Source organism: Dama dama, chromosome 18 (genome assembly GCF_033118175.1).
Source record: "Dama dama isolate Ldn47 chromosome 18, ASM3311817v1, whole genome shotgun sequence".
Lineage (NCBI taxonomy): Eukaryota > Metazoa > Chordata > Mammalia > Artiodactyla > Cervidae > Dama > Dama dama.
Genome location: NC_083698.1, coordinates 98,709,815 through 98,718,228, shown reverse-complemented (window position 1 = coordinate 98,718,228; position 8,414 = coordinate 98,709,815). Strand labels below are relative to the sequence as shown.

At 41.8% G+C, this 8,414-nt stretch overlaps 1 long non-coding RNA gene across 1 annotated transcript; it reads left to right on the top strand.

Moving 5' to 3' along the window:
* Positions 1-957: 957 nt before the first annotated feature.
* LOC133072903 (uncharacterized) lies at positions 958-5,211 on the top strand. Its single transcript, XR_009696824.1, has 3 exons — positions 958-1,045; positions 1,374-1,509; positions 5,042-5,211. It is a non-coding gene; the product is annotated as an uncharacterized LOC133072903 (long non-coding RNA).
* Positions 5,212-8,414: the final 3,203 nt, after the last annotated feature.

The window sequence follows — 8,414 nt, the reverse complement described above, 5'->3', positions numbered from 1 at the left end:
TAGAACAGACTTTTAGATTCTGTGGGAGAAGGTGAGGGTGGGATGATCTGAGAGAATAGCACTGAAACATGTATATTATCAAGTGTGAAACAGATCGCCAGTCCAGGTTTGATGCATGAGACAAGTGCTCGGGGCTGGTGCACTGGGATGACCCAGAGGGATGGGATGGGGAGGGAGGTGGGAGGGGGATTCAAGATGGGGAACACATGTAAATCCATGGGTGATTCATGTCAGTGTATGGCAAAGCCACTACAATATTGTAAAGTAATTAGCCTCCAACTAATATAAATAAATGAAAAAAATTCCTTGTGCTTGATTCTTTTTAGGATATTCTGTTACTCAAAAGTTTTTGACATAACATAGTTAAGCTGGCAACTATGATTTTTTGGAAGGACACTTTATTTTGAGATTCCACTCTTCTTACTTTTTGGATATTAAATGGCCCTTTTCTTTGATGACGTTTTAATGAAATGTTGTTTAAATATTGATTTAAAACCAAAAAATCCCTTACACGTTAAATAACAAATTGACAACTGTAAATCATCCCCCATCCCCCCCACAACCCCGCCACCCCAGTCCCTTCCTTTTTTAAAAGTTAACTTGATCTGTGACATTCAGAAGACTGGGAACTGCAGGTTTAGAGAACTTTTCTTTGCCAAAAGAAGACATTGCCCTTCAGCTCTAAGGTGTCTGAAAATAAGAGAAATAAAGAAAGGGAGGGAGGGAGGAAGGAAAAGAGAAGGCTGGGGGAGAGGGATAATGCCTGGAGAAGATGAAAAGGATGAGTAGACTCTTCTAAAATTTTTTTCAAAGAGCTTTTCACATTCTCAGATACGTCGTGTATTAGTTTGGCAGTCTTTTTTGTGGTCTTAAAAGAAGGAAATGGAGTGGGTGAAACAGAACTGCTATATGTCATGTTTAGTAGGACGCCAGCAAGTGGAACTGTGTTGCAACTTTATTTTCCCCATAGTGGAAGCAGTGTGTATGTACACTGCTACCAAGTAGCGGTATTCACCGAATCCAAGAGGTAGAAGAGAATTTGGAGGTAAGTAACAACTATTACAATAACCTGCATTTATTGACCTTTTAGCTTTGTGCCCTGTGTGAATACGTCACTGAAACCAGCCCATTTAATCCTCTCATCAGCTTTAAAGGTAAGTGCTTACACCATTTTATTTTATATGATTTCTTGTTGTTCAGTTGCTAAATCATGTCCAACTCTTTGCAACCCCATGGACTGAAGCACACCAGGTTCCTCTGTTCTTCACTATCTTCCAGAGTTTGCTCAAATTCATGTCCATTGTGTCGGTGATGCCATCTAACCATCTCGTCCTCTGCCGTCTCTTTCTCCTTTTGATGTCCATCTTTCCCAGCCTCAGAGTCTTTTCCAGTGAGTCAGCCCTTCACATCAAGTGGCCAAAGCATTGGCGCTTCAGCATCAGTCCTTCTGTTACTGAAAGATGTGTGGAGTCCAGCTGCTTGCCACTCAAACACCAATAAATAGTCCAGGTTGGTAGAAAGGAAAGTTTGCTTTATTTCAGATGCCAGCAGCTGGCAGGGGGTGAGGCCGACGTCATCTTGGTTGTTTTAGGTACAATTAACCTTCAGTTGCAAGGTCCATTTGTTCCCATTTTTTTGTGGTCAATTCTCAGAATTGTGGCAGCTCATGTTCTGGGTACAGTCTGGTCACCGTGTGGTTAACTTCTCCACCTCGTGATTTGGTGTCTATAAGACAGCTCCCAGGATATGCCTCAGAATATTATCTATAGCCCTTGAGGAAAAAAAACTCAAGGTCCTTGACTATGCTTAATGACCACATTATTATTATTTAGTCTTCTTTGACTGTTTTCCTTTGTTTCTGCATTTCCCACTTCTCTAATTAAACTTATTCTTTGAGTAAAATTTTCCACAGACAAAAGGCAGACAGAGGACATAGTGGGGATGAGGGGAAGGACCATAAGGTCCTGCTCTATTTCACTTCCAATGAATATTCAGGGTTGATTTCCTTTAGGATTGACTGGCTTGATCTCCTTATTGTCCAAGGGACCCTCAAGTCTTCACTAACACCACAGTTCAAAAGCATCAATTCTTCAGCACTCAGTCTTCTTTATGGTCCAACTCTCACATCCATACACAATTACTGGAAAAACCATAGCTTTGACTATACAGACCTTTGTTGGCAATGTGATATCTCTTTGATGACTCACAGTTTTATTTAAATATACACATATTTTGGAGGAGGGTAATTTTAGATTTACAGAACATTTACAGGTAGTACAGAGAGTCCTCATGTTCCTTCATCCAGATTCCCCGAGTGTTAACATCTTATATAACCATGGTAGGTTAACTCAATATAGATTTTAATTAGGATTTTACCAGTTTTTCCACTAATGTCTTTTTTTCTGTCCTAGAACCCAATCGAGATAGAGCATAAGATTTCCCTGGCAGTCCACTGGTTAAGACTCCTTGCTTCCAGTGTAGGGGCGCCGATTCAATCCTTAGGAAACTGGAATCCCACATGTGGTGCAGCACAGCCAAAATAAATAAATAAATAAAAAGCATAGGACCTCCCTAATGGCTTGGTGGATGGGAGTCCGCCTGCCAATGCAAGGGGTACGGGTTTGATCCCTGATCTGGAAGATTTCACATGTGGTGGAGCAGCTGCCTCCGAGAGCCACAACTACTGAAGCCCGTGTGCCCTAGAGCCTGTGCTCTGCAACAGGAGAAGCCACTTTAATTAGCAGCCCACAAACCACAGTGGAGAGTCGCCCCTGCTCACCACAACTAGAGAAAGCAGGTGCAAATCCAACAAAGACCCAGCGTAGCCAGAAAGAAAAAAAAGGGAATACTATTTCACTGTCCTGTCTCTTTGGGTCCCTTTGATCTGTGATAGTTTCTTAGTCTTCCCTTAAAATGCTGTGCTTAATTACAAAAACTTCAAGTCCAAAGGGAACAATCAACAGAGGGAAAAAGGCAACCTACAGAATGAGAGAGAATATTTTCCAACTATATATCTATTAAGGGATTAGTATCCAGAATACATAAAGAACTCATACAACTCACCACCAAAACACCCAGATAACCTAATTAACAAATGGGTAAATAGACATTTCTCCAAAGAAGACATGCAAATAGCCAACAAGCACATGAAAAGATATTCAACACCATTAATCATTAGGGGAATGCAAATCAAACTCCAATGAGATTCACCTTAAAACCTTTAGGATGGCCACAATCAAAACAAACCAGCCAACCAATCAAATTAAGAAAAAAACAAACCCAAGTGTTGATGAGTGTGCAGAAATTGGAAACCTGGTGCACTGTTAGTAGGAATGTAAAATGGTACAGAAACCATGGAAAACAGAATAGAGTTGCCTCAAAAAATTGAAAATAGAATTACCATACAATCCAGAAGTACCACTTTCAGGCATATGTCCAAAATAATTGAAAACAAGATCTCAAAAAGATATTGGCACATGCAAGTTTACTGTTACGTTATTCACAATAGTCAAGAGTTACAGAGTAGTTACACTGGGCCACTTCCACCAAAGAAGGGACGGAGTTTTTCCTTACTAGAACTCTTACTCGGGTTTTAGATGTGCCTTTCCTGCTCACAATACTTCTGTCAAAACTCCCATCCATGCACTTTGCAGAGTGCCTTATCCACCACCAAGGTATTCCACATAGCATCAGTTCTGACCAGAAGCTCTTTTCACTGCAAATGAAGAGAGACAATTGGCTCATACTCATAGAATTCATTGGTCTTAGCATGTTCCCCATTATCTGGAGGGAGCTGGCTTGATAGAATTGTGGGATGGCTACCTCACAATGTGGGTAAGGAGGAAGAAAGCTGGAGAGCCGAGGATCCCAGGGCGCCTCCTAGAATGACAATGTCCTGTGACGTCTCCGTGAGCTTTCCCGTTGCAGTTCCCTTTGGCAGTTGGAAGCGCTTGGGTTTCAGATTGACGGATGGGTGATTTATCTGTGATCTTCCAGCTTCTCTCCTGGACTTTTACTTCTCCAAATGTAGGGTCTGAGTACATTGTAAATCCTTTACACATTAACCCAGCAGTTGGCAGACTACGGGTCATGGGTCAAATCCAACCTGCCATCTGTTTTTGTAAATAAAGTTTAATTGGAACACAGATGCACCTGTTCATTTACATATTATCTGTGGCTGCTTCATGACTAAGTTGTGTAGGTCTGACAAAAACCATATGGCTCCCAAAGCCTAAAATATATTTATTATCTGGCACATGAAAAAATTCACCACCATGCCCCTCCCCACCACCACTCATACCCGGTAGTTATGCTTCACTCACTGAAACTCGGCTGAAACACATAGCCAACCCAGCCATCAGTGTGGCAGGTAAAAATATCCTGCCTCTAGTAAGAAGAGCTCTGAAGTTACAAAGAAAGGGCTTGGGTGCATGGAGAGCTGAAGAATTAGAAACTAATGCATTCTACCATATATAGTAGTCTGAATCTAAAATCTTTTTTTTTTTTTAAAGAAGGTGAAACAAAAATTTGCTAAAATGAAATGTTTCTTCACCACAAGAGATGTTAATTCCTAAAATAATCTTTGAAGTCTAAAAAATTGTGAATTTTGGTAACTGTCAGAGGTTTGAATCCACTAGTTTTTGAAATCACATTTCAGTTTTGGATAGACTTGTTTGCTCCAAGCTGTAAAAGATGAAGTGATAATGCTGCTTCATTGCCTTCCTTCTCCCCTTTCCTCACTCCCAGTTTTTGTTTGTACTGTTCTTCCTTACATCCTATTTTTCTGTTTAAGTGGATTAAGTGCCTACCATCTATGCCTCTGTGTGATGCCCCTATTGTGGAATTCTTTATTTTGACTCATCTCTTGGCTAGATTTCATCATCAATACTTTTTTTTTTTAAGAAGTGACTGTAGTTTCTGAATTATTTCATGTTTGAGAGGGTTTGCCTGTTGCTTCCATGTCAGTTTGATTGAATGTGACATTCTTAGGTTATACTTTCCTCTCAGATCTTTTTAGATCAACTCTGTGTCTTCTCCACAGGAAAAACCATGGTTTTATGACTGCTGGAAAAACCAGCAGTCGTGTACAAATGTGAGAGTTGGACCATAAAGAAGTCTGAGCGCTGAAGAATTGATCCTTTTGAACTGTGGTGTTGGAGAAGACTCTTGAGAATCCCTTGGACTGCAAGGAAATCAAACCAGTCAATCCCAAAGGAAATCAATCCTGAATATTCACTGGAGGGATTGATACTAAGGCTGAAGCTCCAGTACTTTGGCCACCTGATTTGAAGAACTGACTCATTGGGAAAGACCCTGATGCTGGGAAAGATTAAAGGCAGAGGACGAGATGGTTGGATGGCATCACTGACTCAATGGACATGAGTTTGAGCAGGCTCCGGGAGATGGTGAAGGGCAGGGAAGCCTGGCGTGCTGCAGTCCATGGGGTCACCAAGAGTCAGACACGACTGAGTGAACAACAACTGTGTCTTCTGGCGTTGAATGTTGCTATAAGTGGAGCCTGAGACCAGCTTGATTTTCCCTCCCTCCTTTGAAAGTGATTTTTTTTTTTTTTCCACCAGAATGTCTGAATAATTTTTTGTTTTTGACTGCACCATGCAGCTTGGGGGATCTCAGTTTCCTGATCAGGGATGAAACCCAGGCCCTGGGCAGTGAGAGAGTGGTGTCCACTGATCCACCAGGACCACCAGGGAATTACTTGAACAATTTTTTTCCTTTAAATCTGATGTTCAGAATCTTAAATAGGACATGTCAATGTTAGTTTTACTAAAACAAGTTTTCCTAACATATATACATGATCTTTTCAATCTTTAAGTTTTTATTCAAGTCAGATATTTTGCTGTGTTATATCTCTGAATATTAAGTTTCTTTTGTTGAGATCTGTACACAAGGGGTATCAAATGTCCTTAAGTTAGAACATCCTTGGCTTCTATCACATTCTTTCTAATTGCTTCAGTCTCTATGTCTTTTCCCTGTACATCTGTTATCTCAAGTCTCTCTTCCAAGATGCTAATTTGATTTTCAACCGTGATTATTTTATTATTTTCTATTCTAACTTATTTATTGTATATATAATCATAGTATTTCGGTTTTCAGCTTATTTCCTTAGCTCTGCAACCTCCCTTTTCATCTCATCCTGTTACTTTATAGCATCATTTTTCAGTTCTCGTTTTTATTAAATTAAAGTCATCCTACATTATTCTAAAATGCAAAGCACTTACAGAGAATCCATCTCTCTTATTTGGGTTCTAGTCTCCAGGACTGTGAGATAATACATTTCTATTGTCTAAGCCACCCAGTTTGTGGGGCTTTGCTTTGGCAGCCCTAGCAAGCCAATACTGTCAGTCCCCTATGTACAAACATTCAACTTGTGAACTTTCAAAGATGCGAACATGCATTCCACCAACATCAAGCACTGCCCGCGCTCTCCTGCCGCTGCTGACGCCCCTCAGCTCTGCCGTCGGCCGTCGCCCGCCTCCTCTCCTCCTCCATCAGTGACTTGCCTTGCCTGGCCGCTCGGTGCCAGGCCCTGTATGCCAGCTGTCGTCCTATGCTACTCTACTTTCCAAGGTCCTGTACTGTCAGATTAAAAATGCCTTCTTTATTTTTTGTGTTTGCTTTCTAGGCATTATTTGTGTGGAAAGTATCAATACTATAAACCTATTACAGTACTAAACAGCCGATTGTGTTAATTGGGTACCTAGACTTTTTTGTTGGACTTATGAACAAATTGTTCTTACCAACGCACCCTCAGAACAGAACTTACTCATATGTAGGGGACTTGCTGTACACTTAGTCAACTTACTTAACATTCTACCCTGACCCCAGGACCCTCTCTCCCTTTTCTTTGCTCTATTTTCCTTCTTTGCAAATTATATCCTTCTAGTATGCAGTGTTATCTCCTTATTTATTTTATTGCCCGTCTCCCCCGACTAGAGTGCAGGCAGGGACTTTTGTTTTAGTTCACTGTTGTCTGTAGGGCTTAGCACATAGTCATGTCCGGCTCTTTGCAACCCTGTGGATTGTAGCCCATTAGGCTTCTCTGTGCATGGGATTTTCCAGGCAAGAATACTGGAGTGGGTTGCCATTTCTTCATCCAGGGGATCTTCTCACTCAGGGATCATCTCCTGTGTCTCCTCCCTTGCAGATGGATTCTTTACCACTGAGTCACCAGGAGAGCAGCACATAATTGAAAATAAAACACTGCTGAGTGAATAAATACAACCACATCTGATGCCTGGCCTGTGCTCAGTGTTAGGCTTCCTGAGAACTAATGGAATCACACTGACTATTGCTTTGTGATTTGGGGGAAAATGTCTTTGGGTTCATTCATCTTTTTGCCTGTTCTTTTTTGGGGCCATGTTGTGTGGCTCGTGGGATCTTAGTTCCCCAACTAGGGGTTGAACCTGGGCCTCAGCAGGGAAAGCACAAGTCCTAACCACTGGACTGCCAGGGAGTTCCCTGGATTCATTCATCTATTTAGAGAATATTTATTGAGCATCAACTGCATGCCAGGCACTGCTCTCAAGTGTTAAGAATTCATGTATGTGTGCTTAGTCACTTAGTTATGTCCGACTCTTTGCAACTCTGTGGACTGTAGCCTCCAGGCTCCTCTCTTCAAGGGGATTCTCCAGGCAAGAATAATGGAGTGGGTTGCCATGCCCTCCTCCTGGGGGTCTTTCTGACCCAGGGATTCAACCTGCATCTCTTAAATCTCCTGCGTTGGCAGGTAGGTTCTTTACCACCAGTGCTACCTGGGAAGCCAATTAAGAGTATAGTTCAGTTCAGTCGTTCAGTCGAGTCCAACTCTTTGCAACCCCATGGACTGCATCACGCCAGGCTTTCCTGTCCATCACCAACTCCCGGAGTTTACTCAAATTCATGTCCATTGAGTCGGTGATGCCATCCAACCATCTCATCCTCTGTCGACCCCTTCTCCTCCTGCCTTCAATCTTTCCCAGCATCAGGATCTTTTCCAATGAGTCAGTTCTTCGCATCAGGTGGCCAAAGTATTGGAGTTTCACCTTCAGCATCAGTCCTTCCAGGACTGATTTCCTTTAGGATGGACTGGTTGGATCTCCTTGCAGTCCAAGGGACTCTCAAGAGTCTTCTCCAACACCATAGTTGAAAAGCATCAATTCTTCAGCACTCAGCTTTCTTTATGGTCCAACTCTCACATCCATATATGACTACTGGAAAAACCATACCTTTGACTAGACAGACCTTTGTTGACAAAGTCATGTCTCTGCTTTTTAATACGCTGTCTAGGTTGGTCATAACTTTTCTTCCAAGGAGTAGGCATCTTTTAATTTCATGGCTGCAGTCACCATCTACAGTGATTTTGGAGCCCAAGAAAATAAAGTCTATCACTGTTTCCATTGTTTCCCCATCTATTT